This window comes from Columba livia, chromosome 13 (genome assembly GCF_036013475.1).
Source record: "Columba livia isolate bColLiv1 breed racing homer chromosome 13, bColLiv1.pat.W.v2, whole genome shotgun sequence".
Taxonomy (NCBI): Eukaryota; Metazoa; Chordata; class Aves; order Columbiformes; family Columbidae; genus Columba; species Columba livia.
This window is the reverse complement of record NC_088614.1, coordinates 15,728,934-15,742,091: the sequence shown is the minus strand read 5'-3', so window position 1 is coordinate 15,742,091 and position 13,158 is coordinate 15,728,934. Positions and strand designations below refer to the sequence as shown.

At 45.9% G+C, this 13,158-nt stretch overlaps 1 long non-coding RNA gene across 4 annotated transcripts in view; it reads right to left on the bottom strand.

Moving 5' to 3' along the window:
* Nucleotides 1-3,861: 3,861 nt before the first annotated feature.
* The window catches only part of LOC135575311 (uncharacterized), a 79,655-nt gene continuing 70,358 nt past the window's right edge, over nucleotides 3,862-13,158 (bottom strand). For 3 of the 4 annotated variants that reach the window (XR_010465817.1, XR_010465818.1, XR_010465819.1), the window contains one exon: nucleotides 3,862-12,224. This is a non-coding gene — a long non-coding RNA (uncharacterized LOC135575311). The remainder of the gene's footprint in view (nucleotides 12,225-13,158) is intronic. The other variant, XR_010465820.1, reaches the window with a different exon arrangement.

The window sequence follows — 13,158 nt, the reverse complement described above, 5'->3', positions numbered from 1 at the left end:
CACAAACCTCTCTGGGCACCTGCTTCAGTTTAACCACTCTCACTTCGAAAAAATTCTTCTATGATGTCAAATGGAATTTCTCCTGCCACAACTTGCCGTCACTGCCCTTGCGCTGTGCAGTTCTGCGGGGAGCCTGGCCCTGTTCTCGCTCACGCAGCCCAGGGTGCAATTAGCTGTCATCACTGCAAAGGCACGCTGCCCACTGCTCTTCAGCTTCTTGTCCACCAGGACCCCAGATCCTTTTTTTTAGCTTTCTAGCTGCTCAGTTCCCAGCCTGTGCTGTCACACAGGTTTATTCTGTGTCAGGTACAGACTTTACATTTGTCCATGCTGAATTTCAGATTTCTTTCAGACTTATCTTCCAGGTTGCTGAAGACCACCTGAATAGCTGCCTTGTCCTCAAGCATAATGACCTGCAGCCTCAGTTCAATGTCGTGCACAAACTTGCTGAGGAACCATTCTGCTCTGTCATCCAGACTGCTGGTGAAGACAGGCCCTAGTGTTGTCACTAGTGGAATGCCATCTGTTAACATCAATTAACTGCCTCATCGTTGACCATTATTATCCTTTGAGCTTCAAGGCCCAGCCATCAGCTTTTTTTCAGCCAGGTTGCGGTCCATCCATTCAGGCAATACTGCCCCAGTTCAGTCCATATGGGAGACAATATCAAAGGCCATGCTAAAACCAAAGTGACAGCCACTGCTTCCCTCACTTTTTCTATCCAGCCTGTCATTCCAGCATGGGTGACAGCCATGTTAGCTGGGTACAATTTGTCTGTAGTAGATCCATGCTGGCTGTTTCTAACCACCTTCTTCTATCTGGACATGGCTTTTGTGTGGACTCACTCCATAATATTCCCAGTAAAAATGTACAGATGCAAGACATCTTCATATTTGCTAACTCTTTGGCTAATGTCTTTCAGTAGAAGCCTGTTGGTTATATTGTGTTGAGTTTTTGAAACCTTCAGCATGAGCCTGCAGTGTTGGTTGAGGGAATTTTTGGTAGGAAGTGGCTGAGCAGGTCAAACTCGGAAGCAACCTGACCAGGACACACCTATTTCTCCTCCATTGGGAATCCCTTTCTGCCCAGCCTTGCCACCAAGGATGACCTCCTTGCTGTTGTTTCCATGGCCTTTGTGTTACCTCAAGGCAGGAGCCCAAAGGAGAAGAAATGAGAAAAGAGGGGGAATGAGGCTACCAGCCCAACAGACAGCAGAGTACGGTAGTGTTAGATCCCAGCACCTGGCAAGGACTCTAGCTAGTTTGAATAAAAGGAAAAAATAAGGAAGAAGGATGAGTAAGGTCATCTGCACAGAGTGCTGGGGACAGGCATGGTCATTTCTAGAGAGCATGAGTAGTTCAGTCAATGGGAAGGGCCAGGCACTTGCCAAAATACACATTTCCCTAGTGGCCTATAGTGGTTTGAATTCACAGAAGATGGTTGAGCTTCACCAGGTGTAACTTTGGTTCACTGGGGCCTGAAGTACAATACTGAGGTAAGTACTACTGTAGAAAGTAAGAAAGAAAATGGTTTGAAAGCCACCAGGTCTGGCACTGGGGCCAGAGCAAGACAAATGCTGCTTTTCCAAGCGGGTGTGCCCTTGAGTGGCTCGAGGGTCACTCTTGCCACCCAGCCCCAGTTGCAGCCATGGTGCCTGCTCTCAGCATCTGCGGTGTCCCCTGAATCTCTCCTTTTTTGTGGAAAACAAAACTCCCGGAAACACTGCTCCATACAGCAATGGGCTGGCCTTGCAGAGAGCCTTGTGGGACTCACTGGGGCTTTCACAGCTGAAAAGGCTTGGCAGAGCAGACATGTCCCTGTGACTGTAACTTAACCATGTAATTGCAGCTGAGGAAAGCAGCAGGCACAGTGGTGGGAGGTAACGACTGCAGGAAAACTTGGGCTTGCAGCATCAGGCATGTCTTGCTAATTAGAAGAAACATAATCCTCTCATCTTTCACTGTACCCACACTAATATATTTGTATGTCTGTGATGGACTTACATTTGTAATCTCCTTACTAGCACATTAAGAAGACTTTTTGACAGTGATGCAGAGAAAAGCAAATAGGATATTCGTGTAGTGACAGCGCTGCTGTGGAGCATCTCTAATGAGGAGGCACAATCTCAGGGTTCCGATTCCTCTGCATGGCAGGCTGAGGTTTCCAGGGTCCCAGGGACATGTGAATACCTGTGTGCTGCAGTCCCTCCTGCTGTAATGAAACCTGACTTGCCAGGTCACCCTCCTGCAGTGACACAGTATCATTTACAGCTGTTTGCTTATTACAGAGATACTATCACAAGGTGTGGTGCCCTGATTGGAGTCTAGCAAGAAAGTAACACTCTTATTCACCCACCCACCCACCTTTGGCAGATGGTCTGAGGGTCTCCTTGGCTTCATGACAGAAAGTGGTTGATTCACCTCCGCCCAGCAGTAATTATGTGTTGCTGCCTACTGGATGTTACCATGTTGGCATCGGGGTGGTAAGCCTAGAACTCACTTCTGAGATTAATTGCAAGGTAAAAGCATGATTTCTTGATGTTTGTTTTATATTCAGCCTAGTAGAAGTTGCTTAATACACTGTATCATTTGCTTGTCATTTTGTTTTAATGGTCATTAAAATGCTCTTAATTTCTATTACCCTGCTATTGTCCTATCTCTCAGCAGCTATTTGCATGCAGCCTTCCTATCAAACTAGAAAGCAGTTTTGGTAGCAAAAATGTTATGGCATTTTTTGTTTTTTGTTTTGGAAGATTCTGCTTTTAAATTCTTTCATTCTAGATCCTCCTTTGTAAAACACAGGACTTTGTGGAGGGGCTTTGCCCCCCCAAAAGCTGATAGTTTTATGCCCTCAGCTTTAGGACAAAATAAATCACTTGTCAGTGCAGTTCTTATTGAACCAGGCTGGCTTGGCAGATCCACTCCTTCTTTTTAAACTTTATTTATTTTTATATCAGAAAGGTAGTAAAATTAACAAAAGACTCTAACTGTACAGTTTACCACACAAGGGAAATAAAACATCCAACATGCTTCCTTTTATTTGTGGCATCAGTGCTGAGCCCTTATAATACCAGTGCTAGGTAACTTTTCCTCCCTTCACCTTTTGAAACCTCTTGCACCAGTGCCCACACCAAGCTCTCTGTTTGCTCAGCATCCTCTGTCTTCACAGGAGGCTGCTGGTACAAAGTGGAAGACTTTTAATAGAAGCAAAGCCAAGCCTGCAGAGCCCTGGCCCCCTGTGTGCAGGGCTTCCCTGGGAGGGCAGGCAGGAGGAGCGAGGCGAGGGGCTCTAGTGCACCTTCAGCTGCTCAGCTGGATGCTCCAACCATAACACAGTCCGCAAGAAGGTCCCCAAGAGCCCTTCTGGGTGGGATCAGGTATCCCCTGGGGAGTTCAGCGGTCTCCTCATTCAGGTTCTGCGGAGCTCATCCCCGCAGGGGAATGTTTCAAAGCACCTCATCAGGACCAGCTGTAGCCTCCACTTGGCTCAGCCGTGATGTCCTGGAGCACCTGAGAGCTGCAGTGCTGAGTGCTGTGATGAGTAACCTGTTCCATGGAGCGAGCACTAAACCCCAGAGTCCTTACACAACAGTGGGCTCTCCTTTATGGATCAGATGTAGTACCCAAATGATCCTGTAAACACAGCTATGGAACACGAGCTGCAAACTATTTAGCAAGGTCTGTTTTCACGTATGTTCATCAGTGAGTTGGGATCAGAGTGGGTGTAGGTCCTGGGGATGGTTGACTGGCATTAGCAAAGAAGAAAGAGGTGTGGGAGGATGGAGTTATGTTTCAAAAGAGAAGGTGCATTCCCATCTTCACTGTTTCTAGCCAGTGTACAATAATATTGCTGATACAATGATACATAATAACTCTTTTTTAATGCCTAGATCAATGCAGAGACAGCAATGCAGAAAGGGGAAATCAATTCACTCAATATTCTTTGTTAATATACCAGCTTCACCACCTTTACAAGCACTGTAGTACCAGTGTCATCCAATACAGGCACACGACATCAACAAACGGGGAGATTGCTGACGAGGAGGCTGGTGGATAAGGGCAGCAACAGCCATGCCATACACCAGAATGTTTACAGCAGCAGCAGGTTCATTCCTGACCCCGGCACTAGAACTGCTCAGCCTCCAGATCCATGGGCGTTGTGGGGCTGGCCTTCCTCTTCTGAGACCGTGCTCAGGCTGGCATGTGGGTCTGAAAAAGGGATTCAGGTAAGTTGCTGTGCTCTGCTGACCAGGATTCCTCGACAACAGCTGCTCCAAGTGCAGTGTAGGTCACATAGGTGTTAACTGTCATTTCAGCTTTGGGGGGCTGCAACTTGTGTGGGATGGTGGGCTGGGTTTCACAGGGTTCTCTAAGAGTTTGTCATGTTGAGTGCTGCTTAAAAACAGAGGGATGGGGGTACCCAATTCCCTTTGGTGCTGTTAACATCCCTGTCTTGCTCACTTCAGGCATATCTCGAGGGTGTCGACCACCAGCATCTCTGAGTGTCAATGCCCACGTGCTCTGAATTCCCTGCCGTTGGCAACAACGGAGGGGCATTGCGTCTTGCCCTTGAAAGGATGCACAGAGCCTCTGTGCTTAGGCTCGCCAGTGGGTGCAGCCAGAAACTAGGCTTTGGGAGTTCTGGTTTTGTCTCGGACACGGTCTGACTGCCTGAGCCTTGCGCAGGGAGGTGACCCTGCTTTGGCGGGTCAGACACCCACGCTGTTGAGCCCTCAGACATAAGCGGTGACTCACCTTTGTGCTTCTCCCAGTTGAACAGAGGGGACTTTATCTCCCCTTCTTGTATCAGCAAGGTCAATCTCTGCACAGACTGATTTGTCTTTTAAATCTATACATTAAAAGGCATTATAAAATGCTGTAATAAGAGTACAATTAATGACTCTTTAGAAGCACTAAGCGGTTACTGGCTCTCGGTGCAGGAAATAGAAAGCAGTGAGGTTCTGGAGTTCATTTCCAAACAGGTGAGTGGTAACTCTCAAACCAGGAGGCGATTAGTGTGTCTGCAGATCTGGTTTCTCCTTTCCCTGAAGTGAAGGTGGGCGTTAGACTGCGGTGTGCAACATCCATGTCATGCCTCATCCAAGATTTGCCAATATTCATTTGTTGCTTTTTTACTCTTTAGCAATCAAACAGAAACTTTTCAGCTGGTACCTTCTGGGTGACAAGGTTGGAGAAATAACCTTTCAGTCAGTATTGCAGCAGTGTGAAAATGTTCTTAGGTGATATAACAGCTGCATCACATGATCAGAACACATTATCTCACAGCTACCTCTATTCTCTGGTATGGTTCAGAGAGTTTGTTAACAAAAATGTGCATTAATTCTCTGAGTGATACTGCACACACTGCAGGGAAAATGCTCCAGATGGAGCCGCTCAGGCTTACCTGAACATATTTGCTGGTTACAGAAAACTTTACATTTATTACTGCTTAAACACCATCAGTGCTGAAAGCTACCTTGGCTGCTGTGGGCATGGGACTGGGTCAGCAATGCTATGTTCCGATAAGTAATCCAGGTTGTATCACCAGTACTGTGATTGCTTAGGAGGCAGGTGGCCCTCCAGTTAGTTTTAGGAAATATATTTAGATTTCAAAATTTTTGTTGTCATATTCAATTACTCTAAAAATGTAGGTAATGGTGTGTAACAGGCAAAGGTGTCTCTTTCCAGTGAAGCCGTGTTGAGTCATTTTATATTACCACCGAAGGAACAAACCCGGTTTTAACAACAATAGTTGGCAGTATTTCTATTAAATGGCATTAGCCAATAATTTCTAAAACTGCCTGTTAATTATGGCATTCAACCCTTGCAGGCAGTTCTATTTATACATAAGTGCAATCCAGTTTCCAGCCATCAACTGAAGACTATGGCCTTCTGCCGTAGCCAAACAAGACCATGCGTTACCAATTCCTTTCCAGAGTAAATATATTGTTAATGGGTTTGGTTTTTTTTTTTTCTTTTCATGTTGTTTGTTTGGTTGTTTGTTTGTTTTTTATCCTGACACTGCCAGGTAACATTCAAAAGAGACACTTTACACACCGCTACCTCTGGGCAGCTTGTCTGATGCACTCAGGCCTGCCAGCTCAGGTCCGGGCAGCTACTCCGCTCCAGCACAGCTCTCTGTGCCCGCGGCTGGGTGGCCGTGGCAGCCAGCCTGGCTCCGGAGCCGGGGAACCTGTTGTCCACACCATGGCTCTGACACTGGCACCAAACTAGAGGACCAGCTTTGGGGCAGAACCACAGAGTCGGGGTGGGCTGAGGGCTCTGTCAGCCTGGGCAGCTGGGCTGTGTTGTGCATCCCTTGAACACTGAATCCCCAGCACATTCGGCAAGAGGGCTGGCACAGTGTGTGCTGCTGGGTTGGTTTGTTGCTGGCCCTCAGCTGCTTTCTGGAGGTGCCTCCTGGGTTCACGGCATGTCTGGAGGATGTCACGTCATGCTGCAAAGCTTTATATTCTTAGCTGCATGACCCATCTTATAATGCACAGAGCAGAAGCAGATATGTTGCAGGTAACAGTTACAGTGGGAGGAAAAAAGTGTCATTCGTTTTGTACTTATCACTTTGACTAGCTTTAATTATTATTTTTTAGTGCTTCTATTGCAGTATTACCAGGGGCTGCCCAGTCAGCACTGAGCTCCATTGTATTCAGCACAAATGCGCCCAAAACCCTCAAAAAAAATATATATATACAGTTCAGAATGCAAGTGACTTAGGATGGTGAAGAGGAGGGATAAAACCAAATGGATGCAATTAGCTTAGGCACAACTTAGTCATCCTCTTCTTGGTGTAATTATAAAATGGACAAAGGTAGCGCCAACTAACCTTAAATGCCCTTCTAGCCATAATTAATTATATTGCATAATAATGGTGTCAGTTTAAACATTGTTTAAAACCAATGCTTTGCTCGAAATTACTGTACAGCCACACTTACATCTTGCACAACAGACTAAAACACAACAGTCTTGACTTCCATTTTCTATTTTGTTGTGTCATCTATGCATAGGAAAAGCTCTTGGCCAAAGAGGAGTCAGTGGTAAAGTGGTAAATAAAAGTGGGTAGATTCATCTGTCTGTGGTGTATAAGGAGCAGGTAAATACTAGAAGTGCCCAGAGAAGAAGTGGGTACAAAGGGAGTGCCCTTTGCCTGCGTTTACCCTTGACTACACCACTTAGAAGAGTTGCATAATTGATACAATTGAACCACATCAGTCTTTTATTTATAGAACATAATGAAATGGTTTTCAACATCCTGGATCATGCTGCATGGGTGATTGCCATGTATGCACCCAAGGAGAATAAATAAAAACATTTCCCTAAGGTATTACATCTCTTCACCTTCTCTAGTTGCATCCAGGACTTTATTTTGGGAGAAGTCCTGTAAGGGTGCAGCCTGAATTCCTGTTGTGCCATTGCACACGCATCATGCAGGGGAGAGCTGCAGTGATGCTGCTCTGTAATGTTGGAGTGTCACATTTCAACTCTAGTACATGAAGTGTTGTCATCATTCCGTGGAGCTTAGGGCGTGTGGATACCTAAACATACCACAGCCTATTGAGCACAGTCCCCTGCATTGGACTAAGTTAGTCCTTGTTCAAGCTCCACAGCCTGCATTTGACATAAACCTGGTTTACCTAGGAAGTGTACAGGCTAAAGCTCAGAAAATAAAAACAAAAAAGGCTGTGACATTTGATAGCTGCTTTCAGTGATGGAAGCGAGTCATGAGGAATCCCCTGATAACGACACAGGTATCTGCGCTCGCTGTTTGAGCCACAGGCTCCCACACCAGCGTGTGCTTGTGACACGGAGTCTGACACCGTGTCTGTGAACATCATCCAAGGGACTCTGGTCTACAACAGAGACACGAGCATCACGTGGCACTGAGACAGGGTTACTGTAAAAGTCACAAAAAACAAAGCACTGCTATAATTTTATTTTGTTGTTGTTGTTGTTGCTGCTATTATTGAAAAAATATGGATAATTTAGAAGTAGTTGTCTTGCTGGATTGTTTGTCCATCTTTATATGATGTTCTACTGTTCTATTGCATCATTTGAATTTGGCCTTTACTTATGATGCTACATTGTTTTATGTGTATACTTTATAATTAGAACTACTAATTGCAAGCTTGCTTGCTGCTTTTAGTTGGCTTTTCCAGGGCATTCATTACTTGCAAAAAGATCACAATTACTGAGTTCTTTCCAATTGCTCGGTGCGTATTTTCTTAAATTGAAAAGAAACCAGGAGTAGGTTTTCAACTAGCCTGTTTCTACACTTTACATGGTGCCCATCTGGTGCATAGAAATTAACTGCATCAAAAAAAATTGCATCTTTTCAGAAGGCGTTTAACCTCATTTCTCAAAAATTCTCTTTTTTTCTGAATTAAAAAAATAATCACCACAATGACATATCATGGGAGTCCTATGCTAGCTGTTACATTAGATTTTAATTGGGTTTTTGACATGTAAAACTTTAGCATGGAAACTTTGTCATATTCTTGATAAATTTTGAACTGTAAAAAATCCATATAGGTTAATGGTTCTGCAAGAAGGAGCCAGTTCCGTACACATGCTGCACTTAGACACAATGCTCCCATTTTATCATTCGTGATTTCAGCTTCGCTGATGATTCAGTGGTGTTACTCCGCTGACAAACTGGAGTAACCCAGCAGTGAATCAGGCTCATTGGCTCTGCATCTCACTATCTACAATGAGAATCCACCTACAGGTAAAACACTATCGTACTGCACGTATCTCACAGCCTGCAATCTGTTCTGGCTTGCCAGATCTTCATCGGAGAAGGATTGCATAGGCTTAAAATTAAAGCACATGCTGACTGCATTTTAGTCAATGGGAATACTCATGTGAACAAGATGAGCTGGTTTTGGCTTTTCTAATTACAAATTGCTCAAAAATAGCAGAGCATCGGGTTACTTTTTTTGGGTTTTGCTGATGTTTTTCATTACCTGGCTGCTGCAGATGGAGAAAACAGTGCCTCTGCTGCTCTCCCAAGAGGGCTGCGAGGCGCAGGTCCAGCACCCCATGGACAACTGGGGCCAGCGTCCCCCAGAGAGCTGGCACAGAGCCTCAGCACCGTGTAGAGGTGTGCAGTGAGTTCAGGTCACTCTCCTGCCACCACACACTGGGGCTGGTGACAGCTCCAAGGAGACACCTCTGAGTGTGTGTTCTTGCAGCAAGGGGAGTTACATCAGACACCACAGCTATTTTATTGGCAGCCACGAGATCAGATTCACCATGGTAAACAATGGCAAATAATGCTAGAAAGTGTACGTTACTGGGTTTTCTTCCTTCAGTGTGATCATCTCATGATTTATTATATAGTCTCTATTCAAACTGCCAGATAACTTCCCTTTCCCTTATATGTCATTCCTGTTTCGTTTCCTTCCCAAAGCCAGTCTTCAAAGGACATTGCAGGAATCTGCATTCATCCAGCACCTGCAGATGTAACCCTCTCCCCCAAACAAACATTGCACATTTACCTCTCACACACCCTGTGCTAAAACTAATGAAAAAATGGATCCCAGTTATGTGTTGATCCAGACAGTCTCAGCAGGCAACAGGGCCAATTGTCTGCTGATTTGACCACCTGCCATCATAGAGGTTCTGAACAATTAACTGAGGGCATTGTTTTGTTTGGGGGGTGAGTGGGATGACGAAGGCGAGCTGCCTCTATCACGTTAACAGGTTGGGAGAGGGGCTCCAGCTTATGCCTGGTGATTGCATGGGGAACATAACTGGAAAAGTTCTTGTTTCCACTCTTAAGCATCACCTCAGGGAGCATCTCCACTGCTGCAGGCACTGAGCGTGGCTTCGGGGGCACGTTGCCTTGCCCAGCATGGCTCGGAGATCTAGCATCACAGACACAGTGCCCGGAGCCACTGCTCACCCAGGTCAGCGGGGCTGAGCCTGCCAGGCCTGAGCGGTGTCACACACGCTGCGGTCTGCAGGTGACATCAACATGGAGACATGGCTGCTGGGTTTCACTGGCTGAACACAGCTTTTTCACCCCATTAAAGGCTTTGTTCTTGGGTCTTCAACCTGAAATCAACTCAGGTGTAGGCAGATGGAGATTGGTACTATGTGCTGGTGTTCAGCTGGAAGGGGTTGATGGCATCAGGCTGCAATGACAACTGGATGTCGCCATGAAAAGAAAGCCAGTCTGTTGGTGATCCCAGCGGAGGGGAAGGGGGGCCGTGACCTGCTACTGCCCCATCAGAGGCACAGTCCTGTGGCACGATCTGGCTGCAGCAGATGGGAGACAAGTACCACGGCTTTCAGGAGCGGAGTGATGCCCTCATTCTGCAGTGACACCTGGCCTCAACCAGCACTGAGCAATTGTCACTGTCAAAGAGAAACCAGATGAACACAGGAAAAGTGAAATGTCATGAGTTAAAATAAGGAATGAATGAAAAAGGCAGAATAGTACAATAACACTAATGTAAACACTGGTCTGTTAAGAAATGGAAGCTTAGCTTTTATCTCGTATGAGGGAGACTGTTTTTGAGAACCTATGCAGAGTTAAATGAATTCATAAACCTCTGTACCAGGTGCAATCATTAGTCAGTAAATGAATTACACATAATTATCTGCTTTGTATTTAATTCACTTGGCTTCCAGTTTCTTACTCTTCACACAGTGAAACTCTCTCTCACACAAACACACTCTCCGTGAGCAAGGAGGTTTTGGAGGGCTGCCATCGTCCTGACTCATGAATCAGACTCCATGATTTGAATGATATTTATCTAAGCCTGCAAACAAAGAAGATGGCTATGTGTCCAATGAGAGAATAATTATTGTTATTATGTTTATAGAGCAACAAAGTCGGGAGTTAGGACCCCGGGGGAAAGGCGGCAGGAAAGGCGAGCTGGGCAGAGGCAGGAGGCTGTAGGCAGCGTTTCAGTGCAGGCATGTGCCAGGGCCCTCGCAGGGTTCCCTGCCTGTGAGTCACCTCTGCCAGGATTCACCCAGCGGCCAAGGCGGGTGGCCAGGTGATGCTTCCCCCAGCAGGGACACTCACCGGGAGCCGAGAGACCACCTCCCCGAGGGCTCTCGCCATGATCCTGGGACAACACTGGGCCCATGAGGGTTTTGGCAGCGGCTGGAGGGAGCTGGAGCTGGCACAAAGCACCCCAGACAACTCTGCCGCTGCGAGGCTGGGGATGGGGACGTGTCAGTCTGCGGCTGATCCAGCCCGGGCTGCACTGGGCAGCAGCGCTGGCAGGGCAGCCTCCTGCTTGCAGCAGTGTGTGTTTTTTCTTATACAGAAGTCAGCTGTACAGTTCCATTCACAATTACTTTAACTAAACTACAAAGAAAGGAAAAAAAAAAAATCCATAACAGAAAAAGCTTGCTTTGTAAGTAACAGCCGCTGTCACAGCAGGTTCCTTATAAATAAAAATGTCCCTTGAAATGGCATTTGGACTCACCCAGCTCCACAGCACAAGCTCGGGCAGAGGAGCCCTGTTCCACCATCTGGGAGAGCTTTGGATGCTGCGACAGTGGCAGTGCCGTGTGTGACCCAGGCCTGCTCCTGCCCGGTTAATGTTCTGGGTACTTGGAGAGGTTAGCAACAGAAGAGGCTCTACCTATCCTTTAGGGCTGTCTGTAGCAGGCAGTAAGTTTGAGATAACCAGTAATTTGAAAGCTGTATTTTTAAAATACATCTTCCACTTTAAAGCCTCATCTCAGCTGGGACTGTAAGAGTCCCCTGAATTTAGTGGGCACCCCATGCCCTGCCATGAAGGAGGCAGCAGACCTCTGATGCGTGGCTGTTGCCGATGCGTGCACCTGCACGAAACTCACTCATGTTTCTCCTCGGGCCCACAGAGACAGTCACCCATGTTCACAGCCGACTGCTGGTGCATCTGTACAGTGGGATAACGATGAGCAGCATTTCATCAGCTTGGTACCACCAAGCAACAGCCCCAGCCATTGCAGCTGTGGCTCTACAGACCTTGGAGATGGACATCAGACTCTGGAAATGTTTTGGTTTGCAGTTTAAGGACACAGCCAGCTGTGGTAAAGGCAAGCAGCATTTCTGTTGAGAACACTGGAAAAAGTGTCATTTACTTCCACTGACTCAGCTTGAGGATGGTGAAGTTTGAGCCACCATGCAACTACCTCTGATGATCTTCAAGTTAACAACATACAGCCAGAGAGACAGCAGGACAAACAGCCAGGTGAAGAGGTTACCTGGAAATACAAATGAATTTGGAATTAATCCTACATAGGAAACAAGGCATCCTGTTCTTGTTCTCCCATCGCCATTGTGAGGGACTTCCAAATTTTGTCCTTGTAATTGGAGGGGAAGCAAACCCAATAACCTACGTAATTATCAATGCTCAAAAAAAAAAATGCAAAATAAATAACTTGATGTCCCTTCCACTCAACGCATTTTTAGAAGAAAGTTTTATCTCACTAGATGTTTTAACTGATGATTATGTTAATACCCTGGAAGGAACATGGAAAGGCTTTGACTAAGGAAGAATTTCAAATGCAATGATAGGCAATGATCCTTTGGATCACAAAGCATTCTTTTGGGGATGTGCATTGCAAGTGCTGGCTTTTTTAAACTGTAGCAAATCTTTCTTACTTAATTCCATTTTCAGAACAAGTTAAATTTTCTGGAAAAGGTTGATAGAAAACACCTATATGCCAACATTAACAGCCCAGGGGAAAAAAAAAAAAAAGCTTCATATGAGAGCAATCAAAAATATTGCTGAGACAATACTGGCCACAAGAGGAGAAAATGTGATTTTATGGACTTAATAAAGCCTGGGAGTCCTGGATCAGGACTTTCTCAATCTTCCCAAACTGGCCCAAGCCTTAAGAAAGCCAGCCCACCTCTCGGTGCTCCATTCTGCCTTGCTGTCGCAGCAATGAGACACCGGCAGTCTGCGAGAACCAAAGGATGTTGCACTGGTTACCTGAACTCATGGAACTTCTTTGCCTGTGTTTACCATTGAAAATTGCTGCTTCTGTTGAAGAGTACTTTAGAATGGAAACAGACCTTTGTGCCCAAAAATGTGTGTGTTTATTTATCTATCAGTTTGTTTGTTTGTCAGTTGATCTAATAAATATATTGCTGTTCCCCAATTTTGGTCTACAAGGCATTTTAAGATCCTTG